Source organism: Protopterus annectens, chromosome 2.part1, assembly GCF_019279795.1.
Source record: "Protopterus annectens isolate FY-2018-M chromosome 2.part1, PAN1.0, whole genome shotgun sequence".
Taxonomy (NCBI): domain Eukaryota; kingdom Metazoa; phylum Chordata; order Ceratodontiformes; family Protopteridae; genus Protopterus; species Protopterus annectens.
In genome coordinates this window covers 62,758,694-62,777,423 of record NC_056729.1, presented here as the reverse complement: position 1 = coordinate 62,777,423, position 18,730 = coordinate 62,758,694, and the positions used below count along the sequence as shown (strand labels likewise).

Genomic DNA, 18,730 nt, shown 5'->3' with positions numbered 1-18,730 from the left:
GTTGATACAGGGTCTTGTGGGCTATACCAAGCTGGTGAAATTGAAGCTGGTTAAGAAATTCTAGCCAGTCAAGTTGTTTTAGATTCAGACAGTGATGAGTTCTGAAAGGAGAGCCTGTAGCAAATCTAGCAATATTGTTATAGGATGTTGCCAGTTTGTTGAGGTTGTTTTTAGAAAGATTAGTGTATATAGATGAAGCATAGAGTAGAGTGGACATTAAGTGAGTTCTGGCTATAGCGATCCTAGCTACTGGTATAAGAAAGGGTTTGATTCTGTAAAGGGATCCCAGTTTTTTTGTTAACTGATTTTATTGTGCTGTTTATATGAGTATCAGAGTTGAGGTTGTTGTCTATTGTTATTCCTAAGAGTTTAGTGGCTAGGTCAGGAGAAATAAGAGTGCCATTATTAGATGTGAGTGTGAAATGTATAGGGGTAGACTTTCGGGTTGGTGTGAAGAGTAACAGTTTAGTTTTTTGGGGGTTTAGGAGGAGACAGCGGTTTGAGAACCATTGTTCTACAGTATTGAAAGCTTTTTGGTTAAGAGACTGAAGTTCAGTTTGAGAAGTGGCTGAACAGATTATAGTAGAGTCATCTGCATATTGAATGCAGGTGGTGCGTGGAATTGCTGATTGAAGGTCATTAATATAAATGGAAAATAGTAGTGGGCCTAATACGGAGCCCTGTGGAACACCAAGGGAAATGGGAAAGTGATTAGATAGTTTATTTTGCCAGAGTACGGCCTGCTGATGGTTGTCTAGGCAAGATTTGAACCAATTAATGGCTAGAGGATCGAGTGAAAGGGATTTCAATATGAGTAGAAGGAGTTAGTGATTAACCATGTCAAAAGCTTTAGATAAGTCGATGAAGACTGCAGAGGAAAGAATATATTTGTTGCGATTTTTGTTGATGCAGTCTGTGAAGGATAGCAGGGCAGTGGTGGTACTGTGGAAAGGTCTGAATCCATGTTGACAGTTGGCAAGTAAGTTGTTATGGAAGAAGGTGGTTAAGTAGTTGCTTATGGATGCACTTTTCCATTATTTTTGCAAGAGAAGATAGCAGAGCTATAGGATGAAAATTAGAGAAGTCATTGGAGTTCCCCCCCTTTATGTAGTGGGATGATATGAGAAATTTTCCAGATAGATGGGATAGTTCCTTCACTAATGGTTCTATTGATCAGAATGGAGATGGGATAAGCAATGGCTTTAGCTCCTTTTTGCAGGAATTCAGCTGGGAGTTGGTCAGCTGAGGGGGTGGTAGGTTTTAATTTTTGAAGAAGGGAGCAAATAAAGGAAGTAGACACTGGTTGTAAAGGAAATGATGGGGGTGGGTTTGTAGTAGAAGTAGGCAGTTTTGAGGTATCAGGAGATAGATGGCTAGCAAGAGTTTGGATGGCATTTTTGAAGAAAGAATTGAAGGCATTAGCAGTATGTGTGAGATTCTCAGGGTTAGAGCCTAGTGGGTTGGGAGTGATAGATTGACCTGGGTATAGAAGTTTGTTAATGCTAGTCCAAAACTTTTGTGGTTCCTTGTGGCAGCTTTGCTGTAATTGGAGGTAAAAGTTCTTTTTATCTAACAGGATGGCTTTTTTGTATTATTTCTGTTACCTAAAGGTTTGTTAATCTGTAGGATTCTTAGTAGTTCACCATTTTGCCCAGGATTTGTTTCTGAGAAGGATTTTTTGCCTAGTATTATTAGAGAGCCAAAGGGCCGGTTTAGCTTTAATTCTAACAGAGCGTATTGGGGCGTGGTGGTCCAGGATGGCTAAGAATGTGGAATTGAAGTATTCTACTGCTTCATTGAGTGGCAGAGATTTTAACGGAGACCAATTACATTGTTTGAGTTCTGTTTGGAAAAGTTCTGGGTTAAATTGCTTTTTGGTGCGTACTGTTCTGAAAATGTTAGGTTGGTTTTATGTCTGATAATATAAGTTAGTGAATGGTCACTTAGGTCATCTGGGAGGGTTCCTGCTTTGTAAGTTTGATGAGGACTATTAGTAAGTATCCAGTCTAAGGTACTTTCTTTGTTGTTGGGTCTATTAGTTCTGGTAGGGGAGTTAATAGTTTGTGAGAAACCATAAAGGTTAATATGGGTGGTGGGGTGTGTATTACTACAGGACTTCCAGTCGATATTAAAGTTTCCTAGGACTATGGTTTCTTGTGGGAGATTAATAGGAAGCCAGTTAAGGATATTCTCAAGTGCACTGATGTTATTTCTTGGAGGAAGATATATACAGAAAATATTTATGGCTTTACATGTGTTGATCTGGAATTTAGAGATAAGTATTTCAGCCCTATTGTCTAAAGGTGGACTAAGATTTACAGTGCTAACTTGTAGCTCTGATTTATAGAGGATTGCTACCTCTCCTCCCTTTTTGGCTGTGCGGTCTAGTCTAATGATATTGTAACCAGGTGGGGTGACTTCATTGTCCTTAACAGTAGGTTTTAGCCAAGTTTCTGATAAACATAGGATGTCAAATAGGTGGATATCTAGGAGGGCATGAAGTTGAGCAATTTTATTGCAAATGCTGCGTATATTGAGATGTGCTATAGAGAGTGAGTTAGAAGGTTTGGTAGGTGCTAGGGTACTAGTTTTATTCAGGTTGCAGTTTGCAGTGGTAAGGGTATAGTTTGGGCCAGGGTTAGGATGAATGTCCCCATCTAGAAAGGAGTGGAGGAGTGTTATGTGTTTAGGGTGGGGGGGGCTTACAATGATAGTCAAATAATTTTCTAGTATTTAGGTTGATATACTTAGTGTGTGCTAGTCTATGATATTTGGCTAGTAGGTAGCTGGGTTTGGATATGAAGTTTAGGAAGTTTGGAGAGATAGCTAATGGTGGTGTTGAAGTGAGTTTGGAGGGGAAGATAAGGGTAGAGTATAGCGGTTGTTCATAGGTTAAGAGATAGGTGGTGGTTAGGCGAGTTAAGAGTGAGACCAAGATTAATAGTTGTAATTGGTATGGGATGATCGATATAGACATAGTAGTGGTTTGAGAAGTGGTAGAAGAATGGGAGGTAGGGTTTTGTAAGCAGGTTAGCAGATATATGAATAGGTGGGGTGATGTAACAAGGAGGGATGAGAGGTAAGGTAACAGTGGGTGTGTTGTGCTAATGGGGGTTTGGGATTGGTAATGATGTGATCTGCTTGATTGGAGTAGGTGTAATGGGGGTGTTGCTCTTAGAGGAATAAATGTAGGAGCACTGGGGGCGGGTGGAAATTGGGGGCAGGGTAAGGGAGTGGAGTGAGCCCGCAGGGCGAACGGAGTGGGTAGAGAAAAGAGAGTAGACTGTCGAGGATGACAATAAGTGAAGTATGAAATTCTGTGGGTAATTCTGAAAGTAAGAGAATGTAGAAGAAAGTTGAGAGGCTTGCAAGAATAGACTTGGGATGTTAGAGGAGTAGAATGTGATAAAAGATACCTTAGGACAAAGGAGAGAAGGTAAAACAGTAAGTCAGAAGAAAACTTGGAACAGAGTTAGGGAGGTATGTTTAAGAATAGGTGAAGAAATTAAATGCACAGAAGGCTTGCATTGAGGCACCACCTCATGGCCAGTCACTTTATTGCAGCAAATAGGTCTACTAAAGGGGATTTCAGGCAAAGGGAGAGTGGGGGAGATAAACTAGTTAGAGATAAAGAGTGTATACGCTGGAAGTGAGGGTTATTTAAAAAGCTAAATGTGGGGGGGTTTGGCTGCTGGCTAACCTGACTGGGAAGCTTGCTTAACCTAGCAGTATCTATAAAAAATTATTATTATTACAATTTTTCTAGTAGCTGTAACAACACATACTTTCACTGTCTTTTATCGAGGAAAGGTCTCTCAGGGAGCTGGTAGGTTAATTCTTAATTTTGGACTATTTTTCTTAGACGTCCAGCAGGTTACATTCAGGTGGTCTATTACAGGGACGTACAAGAACACATGTCTGGTACATAGAGAAAAAGGTAGTGAGGCAAACAATACGTGAGCTAGAGAGCAAGCAAAGAGTTTTCATAGACACAGTTGCATGTTTTACCTCAGCTGGAAATCGCAGTACTCTATTTGTTTATCAAAACATAAAATGATTACAGTATTTATCAGGTACTACTAGGAAATTCTAAAGCTCCTTCTTAACACAGACAAATAGCTAGCATAAAAAGAGCTGCATTTGCTTTAAAAAATAATACATTAACAAACAACTTTTACAGGGTCAGAACACAACACTTTAAAGGAACCTAGTCCAAGGCTAGTTCAAATAGACTGACAGATGTGTTCAGATAGTACTGCAATAGTCTACAAGCGAGTTGCTAACAAGGTTTAAGCCTAAACATAAAAACTGACACAGATTCCATTCAGCAGTTGCATAAATACACTTTGTACTGGTTTTTGGTGTTAAATTAAACATGGGAAATGGAGGCATACAGTTGCTATAGTAAAGGCGTTATGTGGGTACTAAGCATTACTTTAGTGGTTAAATAAACACCTGCGCTTAGGGTAGTGCAGTACCAAAGGTTATTTTCAGATCCACGGCAGTGGAATCACTTCTTACAGACCCTCGTGCTCAACGCTATGTTGGCTTAAGCTTATGCGGTGATTAAAGCGAGAATACAGTGGTTAAATTAACTCTACATGTTGAATAAGGCTATGACAATTTATTATCAGTTCTGTGGCAGTAGAACCCCTTGTTCCAGTCCCCCATGCACAACTCTTTGTAGGCATAAGCATATACGGTGAAATTAAGTTTTACTACAGTGGGAAAATTAATTCTGCACCTAGAATTTCACTATATTTATCCGCACAACGCTTTATAGTCGTAATTAAGCGTTACTACAATGTTTAAATTAACTCTGCACATACAATAAGTGTTAACATATTGGTTCACTTAACTCTGCACTATAACAATTTGTTGCAACTCCAAGGCAGTAGAGCTGTTTGTAACAGTCCGATGTGCACAACGCTAAGTAGGTTTAAGCGTATATGGTGCAACTAGGTGTTACTTCAGTGGATAAATAAATTCTGCACATAAAAAATTAACAAATCTCATACTAACATGTAGTTCTAGTTCATTGATTCATAAGTTCTAGGCTAGTTATCCTTGCAGGCCATTTTAAGCCTAACCAATATCCTGTTTGGTGTTAGACTGGTCTTAACCATCCCATGGTCGATAATTATACATCACCACTAGTAAGAATCCCTGGGATAATAGCACAGATAACTTGAGGGGACACATGTGTGGAATAAAGCATTTAGCTGCTCCCTCTGTCCATTACTAATACTGGTGTCAGTCCTGGGATAAATTTTACTCATGCATAGATCCAAGCTGTGCTTGATTATGGACAGTGATGAACTTTGTTTTATGTATGTAAGAAGACTGTTCCAGAGCAGTGGTATCCTCTGTGAGATATACGTGTCCCTCTAAATCATTCTATTGATGCTGATGAACAGATTTTGATCCCTGGACCAAGTATTTCTAATACCATTTGACTTGCTGTTGTGCAGCAGGTCCATCAGTATTGGGTCAGATCACCTCTTAGCAGTCTGTAGAATACAGAGTATAGTGACAGGGTTTTGAGTTGGTCCTTGTAGGACATGTTGTTCAGGCCTTGTATCCTTTTAGTAAGGAATCTTTGTGGCTGCACCAGATGTCACATTTGGGCTGAGTAAATGGTGACAATGCCATCTCTAGATCTAGATGCAATCCCTTTGTTATAAGACTTTAATACAACAGTGGACACATGTTGGTTGAAAGTTGGGTAATTGTTCACATAAGTTCCCAAATCCTGAACAACTGAGCCAACTCTTAGGGATATATTGTCAATGTGGTAGTTCCCTGGCATAGATAACTTCCCAAAGGATATGATAATGCATTTTTTGGTGTTTAGTTTCAGTCCATGATTCTGGCTCCAGTTATTTGTTTGGGACAAACCTTCCTGCAGAATGGTTAAATCATTTGAGGATTCAATGACTGCTCCTAGCTTGCAATCATTTTCAAACTTAGTCAGCCACAACCCTTTGGTATTGGCTTTTTCTTCAGAGAAGTAGATGCCAAACAGGAGAGGTCCCGGCACTGAACTCTGGGGGACTCCATTGGTGACTGGTGTCTTTGCAGATGTAGCTTCACCAAATTTGTTCTACTGCATCCTATCTGTGACCCTGGTTTGCAATTTAGCAGTGATATGGGGGTTTATTCCCAGTTTATTTAGCTTTTCTACTATGCCCAAGTGAGAAATTGTGTTAAAAGGTTTGTCCAGGTAGATTCATGTGGCATGTAACATGCTATCTTCATCCACTGCTTTGGTTTCCTTTACAAAAAAAAAATCCACCAAGATAAGTAAGCATGACCTGCTCTTAACAAAGCCATACCGAGACAGGCCAGTGCTTGAGAGCTTGGAGGTTTCCTATGCATTTATTGATTAGTTGCATAAAACGTATTTACATGACTTTGTGTATGAAGCTGGTAAGACTTATGGATCTGTAATTGCCTGGGTCTGTGTAAAGGTGTCCCTTATGCAAGTTTTCCATTCACTTGGTACAAAACCTCTATGGAGGCTGAGGTTGAACAGTGTTGTTAGGGGTGTGGCTTACTCATGCTTCATGCTATTTAAGATGTATCCAGGGGTATAATCGGGACCCAGCAATGCAGTATTTTTAGTTTTTGATAGCACTTTTAGGAACTGGTATTGACTGATAGCTGGAGGTACGTTAGTTTCAGGTATATCTTGCAGCACAGACGGAGGGGAGATAGGGCTAAAGTTTGGGATAAATTTATCGGCCAGTAGGTACATCTTCAGCCTCAGTATAGGTAACATCATTCACAATCAACTCACTGCATTTGCTGCTTTGTGCTTCTGAGATTATGTACCTTACTAAAAATGGCCTTGGGATTGTCTTTCGCTTGGGTGACTATTTTAGCCTTAAATTTGACTTTGGTGGATTTTAATTAAGCTTCTTTTTATTTCAGTTATGAGGACTTTATCATTCTGGGAATTATTTTTCTTACATTTGGTCAAAAATCTCTTCTTTTATTGTAAAGTTTATTGGTATTATGGTTCTGTCATGTGGGTTTGTTTCTAAGGTTTGCCCTGCACTTGTTCCTACAGAGCATAGCTGTATCTGTGCAGCTGTTTAGATGCTGGTATAGTGGTGATGTATGTTTCCAAGTACTCAGAGGAGTTAACTGGATATGTTGAGGATTTGAAACTTGCCAATGTATCACTTAGGAGTAGATAGTTTGCCTTAGAGAAATTTCTAAAGGTACCTTGTATGGAAGGGGTTTTTAGTTTCAATTTTATTTTGAAGGAGATTTTTATGGTCAGACCTAATAAGTGAAGAAGATATGCAAGGGATGATGCAAGATGGCCCCATATTAGTAAGTATAGGATCCAAAATATTGTCCCCACTAGTGAGTACTCTGACTAATGGTTCCACATTTTTTTTATTGAAAAGGAATCTCTGTGTTGTCCCCACTAGTGAGTACTCTGACTAATTGTTCCATGGTATTTGGATTGAAAAAAATGCAGGAATCTCTATGTTTGTGCACTAGTGGTATTGTAGGTTTCCCAGCCTATAGTTAGACAACTAGATCACCTAGGGAAAACAGTACTGTCAGTGGCAGTGGTAGCACTCTTGCCTTTGGTGTACTGTAGAAGGCTGTGGATTCTATTACCTCATCAGGCAAACTGATTGCTGACACTACAGTGCAGTATAAGGGGGTGCTCACACCTGAGTGTGTCATCCTTCAGATGAGACATTAAACTGCGGCCCTATCTACTTGAGTTAGTAGTAGCTCAAGTGGATTTAAAAGACCCCATACTATGGGGTCCTTTATTTATATACAAAAAGAGCTGTTATTTACAAAATATGTAAAAAAACTGCAAGTCTGTTTCCTACTTTTCCTGTAACTAGTGTTCCAGATACAGATTTGCTGTATCCAGGACTGTATGCAAGCTTCTGAGCCCCCCAAGCCTTTCTGTGTTGGAGGGAAGCCTTCTAGCTTATCAGTGGGAGTGGTAAGCCCTAGGTAAATTGTCTACTACATAAGGAGTGGTTCTGGCACAGAAATTGTAGTCATTTGCCGTTTGGGCAATCTCTTCCATCTCTCTCAACTTTCTGATTTCAAAGCCTGCATTTGCACTTGTTTCTGTCCTGTAACTCATCTAGTGCAGATACAGATTCTTAGTTTTAGCACTTAAATTTGCTTGTTCATGCTCAGCACTTGTTCAGAACTTGTAAGCACTAAATAAGCTACTAATTACTATAGCACTCTATCTTCCTCATTACCTAGAGGAAAACAGTTTTTGTACTTACTTTTCTCACTTGCTTAGAGAAAAACAGCTCTTGTACTCACTTTCCTCACTTATCTAGAGGAAAATAGTTTTTTATTCAGGCATGTCCAAGGGTCAGCTCCCAGTGTTCTCTCCTGTCTATCTGATGAATCTGGGCATCTTGAGGCAATGTAGAAATTGCCTCATGTACACTGACAATCCTCTCCACTTACCACCCAACACTACAACCTGTGAGAGGTGCACTTATCTAGCCAAACTGGAGGTAAAGCTTTCTCTAACCAAGACTGAACTTGACAGTCATGAGGAGAAGGTAAACATTTGCACCACACCACACTCATCACATAGTCTCACTAAATCTACACCACCAAAATCCACACACAGTAACACAAAAACATTCGCGGAGGCTCTCACTAATACCTGTCTAAGCAAAAGAGACCTCCAAAGTAGAAATGCAAGCAACCTCCATCCCCCAACACAACCCAAATGACACATAGCCCACAGACTCAGTGTGCCACTCAACCACAGCCAATAAGGCAAAACAACGTACCCAACACACTAGTAATAGGTGACTCTATATTCAGGCACACTGATGTCCCACTCACCAGGCTAGAAAAGGAGAAGGTTACTGTCAGCTGCCTGTTGGGTGCCAGGATCCGCCACATAACCCACGCACTCAGGTCACTCCACACCAAGTACAAATATCACTCTGTCATTGTCCATGTTGGTGTGAATGACCTGAGATGTACCTCCCTGGACTACATGAAAAGAGACATGGAAGAGCTCTCCGATCTTGTATCCCAGGCAGGTATGACCCTAGCACTGAGTAGCATTCTGCCATTGCACAGAATGATACTGCAGTACAAGGACAAAATGATTGACTTCAACAATTGGTTAAGCTTCTGGTGTCATTCTAAGGGGATCCAGTATCTGTCTGCTTGGGATGACATGGTCGATAGACCACGATGTTTTGCCACAGATGGCCTGCACCTGTCGCCCCTGGGATTCCGGATACTGGCTAAGGCTCTTGCAGCCCCTATAGTGCCTTTTTTAGGCAGGGTTCAAATAACAAATTCACCATCATAACAGGAACAGTCAAACAAAACTGAAGGTAATTCTACTCAATGCTAGAAGTCTAAATCTCAAAATGCACTCACTGGAGGCACTCCTTAAAATGGAGAACATCGATATCTGTGCAGTGACTGAGACCTGGTTCAAGGCTCCAGAGAGCACCCCTGCACTACCAGGCTATAACTCATACCACACTTTTCGGCCATGTAACCTGGACCAAAACACCAAAGGCGGAGGTGTGTCCATATTCATTAAGGATATCCACACCTCCAGGCTAGTTGCTCAGCATAATGCATCCGAGGTTATCCAAGTGCAACTAACTCTGGGCAAAACTGCAATCCAAATTGTAGCTTGCTACAGATCCCCTAGCATGCCCCAGGATTCCCACTCCTCTTTTCTTGATGTACTGGAAAATATTAGGGTTCAACCAAACACCCTAATAATGGGTCAATTCAACTACCCCACCATTAACTGGGAAAACTACTCGTGTACCAACTCCTTAGCTTAACGCTTTCTGGAATTCATAAACTCCAATGCCCTAGATCAACTTATCCAAACCCCCACCAGGGGCAACAATATCCTGGACCTAGTCATTACCAACATGAGTGACCGGTGTTCCACACCTGAAGTCAACTCCTCGTTGGTCCGATCCAACCATAAGCTTATCACCCTTGATATCCACATCTCGCCCCCACCCCCCATTAAGTAAAAAATTTCTCCAAAGCCAACTTCATGCTTCTTAAGACAGAAGTGGTGAACTTCATGACACCCATGCAGATGGACAATACAGTTACAACTGCTGAATCCTACACAAATGAACTCTATAAGCACTTACATAAGTGCATGGATCATGCTATCCCAAACAGAACCAAGACGCTATCCTCCAAAAAAAAAAAGGAAGCCAATCTGGTGGTCCCCTGCCATAAACAAACTGTACAACAGAAGGAAGAAACTGTTGCAAAAGAGAGTAAAATCCCATGAGTAGAGGAGCTCCCTGGTGTGCTGGGCTGGCAACTCGACACCGTAAAACTCCACTGCCAATTATGAGCGGACAGGTGATCTGCTGTGGTGACCCCTAACTGGGAAAAGCTGAAAGATGAAGAAGAGGAGCTCCCTGGTCAGCCTCAGTAAGAAGTTGAGATTCCCTTATAAGATCCTCCAAAGCTAGCTACAAAAACAAAATTGCCACTAAATCCAAGGACAACCACAAAGCATTCTATAGCTATGTCAAGAATCTAGATGGCAACACCCAAATCTGCTCTGAGTTACAGCACAAAGGCATGAAAATTACAGAACCAACTGATATTGCCAACATCCTGGCAGATTGGGTCAGTGCTAACTTTACCCCCCTCTCACCCCCTAAAGGGCCCATATCTATACAGGAAGAATGCAGAGTCCCTGTAATCACAACTATGCAGGTAAAAGCTGAACTCTCTAAAGCCAAAAATACAGCATCCATGGGACCGGACAACATCCCAGGCTGCGTTTTACATGAACTTCAGAACAAACTGGCTCCCCACTTAAGCACCATGTTCAATAATAGCCTCACATCAGGCTTTGAGCCCACTGAATGGTGCACAGCAACAGTTATCCCACTCCACAAAAGGGGAGCCACCACTGATCCTGGGAACTATTGACCTATTAGCCTGATGAGCCTGGTCTGCAAGGCCATGGAACGTGTCATCATGGAACTCATAAACAAAGACATTGGTAACCTCCAAACTCTGGATCCCACCCAGTTCAGGTTTGTGAAAGGCAGATCATGCCTCCTGAACCTGATCGACTTCTTTGAGGCAGTCACCAAAGCTGTGGATGTGGGTAAGGTGGTTCACACAGCCTATCTTGACCTCGCCAAGGCTTTTGACACCATCCCCCATTCTGGAATTATAGCTAAACTCACTAAACTAGGTATAAATCCCTACGTCACAAGATGGGTTGCCAACTGGCTCACTGACAGAACCCACACTGTAAAAGTTGCAGACTCCAAATCTGACCTCAAGGCAGTGACAAGTGGAGTGCCACAGGGTTCCATCCTGGGACCTCTCCTGTTTGGTATCTACTTTTCTGAAGTACAGGCTAACATAGAAGGTCTCTGGCTGATGAGGTTTGCAGATGACTGTAAACTAGGAGCCATAGTCAAGTCCCCAAATGATGTGGACATCCTACAGAAGGGCCTCACTGAGACAGATGCCTGGTGTCAGAGCCATGGCCTCAAGCTCAATGCCAAAAAGTGCAGTGTCATCCTCTTTAGTAAAAACTCCATACCCATGAACTACCACATAGGCAGCAATCTACTTAACACCGAATGCGTGATAGGAGACCTTGGGACCCAGGTGGACAGTAGTCTCTCCTTTGATAGTCACATTGCCACAGTAGTCAGGAAGTCTTTTTACGTGGCACACCTCATCATAAAAGGGTTCTCATCCAGGAAAAAAGAGGTCATTGTTCCCCTCTACTCGTCACTCATTAGACCCATTATAGAGTATAATGCCCCTTTTAGAATGTACCTCACAAGACATCTGCAGCAGCTGGAAAGGCCACAGAAGTACCTCACAAAGAGGATTACTGGCCTCAAACAAATGCCCTACACTGACCACCTCAAAAAACTCCAGCTTTACTCCGTAGCATATCGCCTACTCCGAGGTGATCTCTGCCTAACATATAAAGCTATGTCAAACCCAGAGCTGTTGAACATGTTACACCTAAAAAAATCCCAATCCCTCCAAACTACATGCTCTAGGGACCTAAACCTTGTCACCACAATAAACAGGACATGCTGGAGGGATAGATTCCTGTCCCAGAGACTTCCTATACTCTGGAACAAGCTACCCATCTATGTCAAGCAAAGTTGTTCATTAGCACTCTTCAAGAAAAATCTTGATGAGTGGATGGGAAATAGGAAATACACCCAGGGGATCACTTTTGTGTCTCTGCTGGACAGTGGCACAGGAAAATAACTTTCTTGGGTGGTATGGTACCTTGCTGGCTAGGCTTACATAGGCCCTTGGGCCAAAAGCCTAGTACCTACCTATGAACCTATGAACCTATGTGCATGTTTACAAGTGTATACACACACACACACACACACATACACACACACACACACACACACACATATATATATATATATATATATATATATATATATATATACCCGTTTATACATTCATGATACATTTTCATCCCTGTTAGACCCCCACTCTCCATTTTCCATAACCACCATCTGATTTTACTTAATATTGTTGCTAAAATCCATTTAACATTAAACATAATTTCATGTATTCCTTTCATTCCATATAACCCACATAACCTAAAATAACTCTTTATCTATTCTTTTAACATATTCTTTACTTCATTATTATATCCATATTTAATCATATCCATGTTTATTGTATCCACTTCTTTTATATCTTCAAAAAATCTTCTTTACATAGTCTTCCTCATAACTTTTTTATTATTTTACATTTCAAAAACACATTCCATAATTCTTCTTGATAATGTAAACATATTCTTCCACTTTTCTGCTTATAGGATGTATTTCTTTTTACTGGCAATTTATCTATTACCACTCTCCACAAAAAATCTTGACATTCTACTTTCTGATTACACCATTTGGATCTTATTTTTACAGATTTAATTTTTCATCTGTTAGATTTCTCAATTATTTTACATAGTAATGTTTTATACTATCCTTTTCTTTTTCTATATCACCAATTTTTATTCTCCACAAAAATATTTTTCTTGGTAATATTTTATTTCCTCATTTATACACTCTCTTACTCTTTTAATTGTACCGCAAAATGTATCCACTTATATTTATTACCATTTTACTACTAGTCTCTTTTTCATTTATCCACTTTAACACTTTGAACAAATTTAATGAAGCAGCATATACCACTGGGTTAATTAACCCTAAACCTCTTCTTTTTACTGGGCTTATTCTAGAACCCCATATAAATGAAAAATTATCTGCAATAATTCCTTTTCAAATAATGTTGGCAGCATAAGTATACTTACTAAGTATGCTATTTTTCCCATCAGTAGTGAATATATCAAATAAGCCTTTTTTTCTGAATGATAATATATATGTTCTCAAAAGAAGACTGGTTTGTTTTTATATATTCTATTGCTTTTTTCCCATTGAATTCTACTTACATCTTTATTCCTAAATTTTATACCAAACACAGAAATTTCATTCATTGCAAAATATATACCCTTGATCTTTACTATGTCACCAAAACCTTTACTTTTATTTTATTTAAAGCCATCCCTATCATCTCTAGATATTAATGTTGCGCAAATTATTACTTCTTTTATCCAAATTTTTTTTTGCAATTATTATAGTGTCACCTGCATATGTTAACAGAAATGAAATTCTTAACCCTTCAGGTATTATATATCCCACCTCCTTCATTTTGTAATTTATTTCACATACTATCACATTCATAACTAATGCAAAGAGTATACAACTCATTGGACATCCCTGTCTTACACCACTCTTCATATGTACATCTTGGCTTAACCGTCCATTTACAAGTATTTTACTTTACTATTACTATGTGCTGACATACATAATTTCCTAACATTCTCACTTATATTATATTCTTTTATTTTTACCCATAAGATTTCATGTCCAATTGTGTCAATTACCTTATTAAAGTATCGTCTTCTTTTCTGCTCTTATCATCTGCAATTTCTCTAACTATTATTAATAATTTTTGACAGCCCTTCCCCTCTATACTATATATGTTATCTTCCATAATATTTTACATTTTAGTTTCAAATCTCTTTTGTACTATTTTCATAAAGATCTTATTGTTATTATTCAGTACTATTGGTCTCCACTTTTTTAATCACCTTCTATCATCCTTCTTCCATATGAATTCTAAGTATTCCACTACATAATTCTTTATATGTAAAACCTGATTTTAACCATTAATTCGAAATCTTTAAAAATATTTTTTGCCAATCCCTTAAATTTTTATGCATGTTATACCTCATTCTATCTGGGCCTGCAGCCGAATCCATATTTACTTGTCCTAAAACTTTATCTAGTTCATTTTAAGAAATCTCCTTTCCTGAGTCTTTATTCCCTTTTTCTGTTAACTTTTTACTTTCCATGTTTTCTTTCACTACCCTTTTTTTCTTTAAACATTTATTATACATATTGTGCTATACTATTCATAATCTTTTTCTGAATTCTTTCTATTTCTCCTTTTACATTTTTATTTCTCTCAGTACACTACCATCTTCCTTTACTAACCAGCTTAATTAACTTGGTACTTTTTTATATTTTTCCTTAAATATCATCCACCATTTAGACCAATTTTTATAAAATGTTGTCATATCATATGATTTTATCATAACTGTATTACTCCTTCTTCATTCCATGCGTTCTCATTTTTTTTATTCCTTTGCCTATTTTTATATATCCCTTGTTCTCCTTTATTTCTAGCCATATTGCAAGATGATCAGAAAATACTGTTTCTACTACCTCCTCTTCTCCTATAACAAACTTGCTGATAATATAAAATAATCTGTTTCAGTTTTACACGTACCCCTTTTGTAAGTCCCAAATTTTTGTTCCAAAGTTTTAAGTTACCACATCTTATTTATTTATTTATTTATTTAATTTATTTAACATTTCTTTTACCAGGATAAATCCAACTGGACAACAGGGGTCCATTTTCAGTAGAGTCCTGGGAGAAAAGCTCCAAGGAAGTAACAGTGTGAATACACAAGTTTGATAACAAGAAAGCTAACTTACAGGTAAAAAAATACAGTTAAATGCAAAAACAATCACATAGTTTCAAATTTATGATTTCAAACATTTTCATATATCCTTTCCTTTTTTATGCTTGCCTCTTAAATCATAGTTAAAGTCTCCTGTTATTATAATATTCATATTTAGCACTACATAGTCTAAAATGTGATGAAATTACTTTTCCCTTTCTTTAAAAAGGCATACATATATATCATTATAATTCAATATACTTGTTCTTTCCATTTTAAATCTGCAGTGTTTAATCTTCCCCTTTTTTCTAAAGTTACATCTAATATCTTTATTGTATTTCTACAGAATATGGCTATTCCAAAACAGCTCTCATTTCCCAAAGTCCATATTATCTTTCCTCCCTATTGTTTTTCTATTTGTAATCTTTCTTCATTTGTTAAAAATCTTGAGTCTTCTTATATAATTTCATCTATTGCATATGTACTACACCACTCCAAAAGTCTTATTCATCTTATCATATTCTGAATACTATTCACATTTACAGAAATAACTCTGAAATTTTCATTTTTATCTTTTCCTTAGATTCATGGCTTCATAAGTTCATAGCTAATTACCAGGCTAACTTTCTTAATAGGCCATTCTAAGCCTAACCAATTTTCTTCCCAAAGATGAGAATAAAACAAATGTACTTTCTATCTGTGAGTCAAATATCTTAACCATTATAACAAGCCCTGATCTTTAGCTGTATATATTCATTTTTATCCATTTCCTTTCTTTTTCTATTGTACTTATCCCTTTAAATTTTATTTTTTGTCTTTTTCCCTTTCACCAATAAAAAATGTCCCCCCTTTTACTACCTCCCAATTTATGTCTTCTTTATCACTTATTTCAGAACCTTCCTCAATGTCTTCTTTATTATTTTTTCTCATCTAATTTTTCTTCTATTTCTACTACTTCTAACATTTCTTCTCTTTATCCATTTTATTGTCTTTCTTTTTCTTTTTCCTTACTCTTATTTTCCTTGTTGCAGTCCACCCATAAGGGCCTAATTTTGTTATATTTATAACATTTCAGTTTACATTTTTTGCATTATGTCCAATTTCCCCACAAGTATCACGTTTTATTTTGTTACAGTTACTTAATCAGATGCCCTTCTTTTCCACAGAAAAAAACATGTTTTCAGTTGTTGGTAGTATTTTACAACACCCTTAACCCCCTCCAAATTTATCACACTTTGTATATGTATTATTTTTTTTCTTTTTCTATTTTTAACACAATATTACAATCCTAGCCACCTGTCCATAAACCCCTTTTGTCATAAACCTTTGCAATGTCCAGTACTTCTTTACATAAAGCTTTCAAATGTCCTTTCAAAGTTTCTCTTTCTACCGCTGTTTTAAGTTGTACATGAATCTTCTTTTTCCCTCTGTTAAATGCTTTTACCATATAAGGATTTCATGGGTTATAGTCTTTCTTTTTTCATATTCTACAAGAAAATTTTCCATTGAAAAAAACAGACTCAAATATAATTTCACAAAATGTTTCTTTGTTAATAAGTGTTATTACCTCATGTGCTTTTACACCCAAAGGAGCTATTAAATTGTCCCACACTTCACTCCTGTCCATTTCTTTGTCTTCACCACTTTACCATGTTCTTCCATTTTTAATTTTCTTCTGCCTTTATTCTTTTACTCTACTTTTGCCTTCTTTTACTTTCTCTGCATATGTTTTTTTTCCATCTTCTTTTTTTCTTCAGGATTGTCTCTGCATCCTCCTTTTGTATTTTTCCATGATGTCCTCTGGGAAACATCTGCTTCATTTTCTGGATCAATCTGCACCACTATTTCTTTATGTAAAGCATCCAGCAACCCTCCCAACTGGAGGATTGTAATTATACATCCATAATTTGCTGACTCCATCCGATAGGTTTCTTTGAAATCATTTCCTCAGAATCCTGCACACATTCTCTTGTCTGTATATTTGCTTTCTTCTTCATTTCTTTTACCATTCTATTATCTCCTTCTGTCTTCATCTGCCTCCCTGTTTCTCTGGGCCACTCTGCACCTGGAACGGAAATAAGAAATACTCCTCCAAAATGGGTTTCACTCACAACGATGAGTAGGGGAAGTTCTACAATGCCATGGCCAAATTTTCCCTACTAATATAAACACTAACCCAGTCAACAAAGGAAAAATAAATAAAAATAAATACTGGGTTTAATACTGACTGATTTTAGTTCCTGTAGATAGGCATTGTGGCTTTCTTGGGTCACAGAAGAAGCTCTATAGCTAACTAAAATATTGTATAGGATCTTTCTGATCATTATATGGACATGAAGAAGCTCTAGTGTATCAGGCTGCTTTATCAGCCTTGAAGAAGTCTCTTGTGGATGAAGACTGTGACACCTCCACCTTTTTCCACCTCCTGAGTAGTAGCTGGTCTAGACGTGTGGAATGCTTACAGCCCTGCACAGCCAGAGTGCAGGGAATGGAGTTTCTTGTTTAAGTTCCAAGCACTGATTAGTAATGCCTTCATATTTTCCGTTGCTTATTTCATTACATTAATAGGTTTATTAGGTTGGCATTGTCAAAAAGGCACTATGGGAGTGGACAGTGTCTTTGGCAATAATCAAAACCCTTGAGGGGCAGATGCAGGCAATCCCTGAGAAAGCACTATGGTCTGTTGCTCATCCTCCTAGGCTGAGAAATATTGTAACCCCTTTGAATGACACCAAAAATTAAATCAATTATTGAAGTCAATGATTTTTTACTCATATTACAGCATAATTCTTGGAGAAGGTAAACTATTGCTCAGTGCTAGGCTCATACCTGCTTCAGACACATAGTCTGAGAGCTCCATCATGTCTCTCTTCATATAGTCCATGGAAGTACATCTCAAGTCATTGCACCCACATGTACTATGACAGAGTTATACTGGTACTTGTTGTTCAAGGGCTTGAGTGTGTGTGTGATCTGATGGATCTTGGCACCAGATAGACAACTAACAGAAACACTTTCCTTGCTCAGCCTGGTAAGAGATACAGCTGTAAGTCTTACAATGGAGTCATCCACAACTAGAATGTTTGGTTGAGTAGATACCTGATTTATGGGTCCACCATCTGTGACTTTGGGACTCCTTGTACTATGTGGGGAGGAAGGCTTAACATGCTGAGTGTGCTTTGTGCCTGTGTTGCATTTTTGAGGTCTTTGAGGTTTAGGCAGGTTAATCTTTAGAACCTCAGCATATGATGGCTCACATGTACTGTGAAGGCCTTGGTGAGATGTGGCGTGTGGTGTACTGCTGATGATTTTGGTGTCTACGTTTATGCGTGTGAGATTTTTGCCTTCAAGAACATTATATATGTATATTTCTCACACTCTGCATTATGCTGTTTGAGTAACAGATGGTTGTCAGACAGCAAGAAACAATTTTTACACTGCCTCAAGATACCCATCACATTCACGCTGGCTACAGAAGTTGTGGGGAAGTGCTGGTTCATGGTTTTGACAGAAATTACTCCATGAGAAGTGACTATAACTGCTTGAACTTTGGTTTGTATAGGATAATGTTTGGGAGGACTTATTACTAAGGCATGGAGAAATGTCTAGTTATCTGGTCGGAGATGTACTGCAGCTCAAGATGTGTTTATTTGCACTTGGCATTTGTTACTT

The 18,730-nt window shown here is 38.4% G+C and overlaps 1 protein-coding gene across 1 annotated transcript in view; it reads right to left on the bottom strand.

Moving 5' to 3' along the window:
• Nucleotides 1-18,730, bottom strand: part of LOC122793970 (sodium- and chloride-dependent transporter XTRP3-like) — a 438,952-nt gene that overhangs the window by 10,541 nt on the left and 409,681 nt on the right. The window lies entirely within an intron of this gene.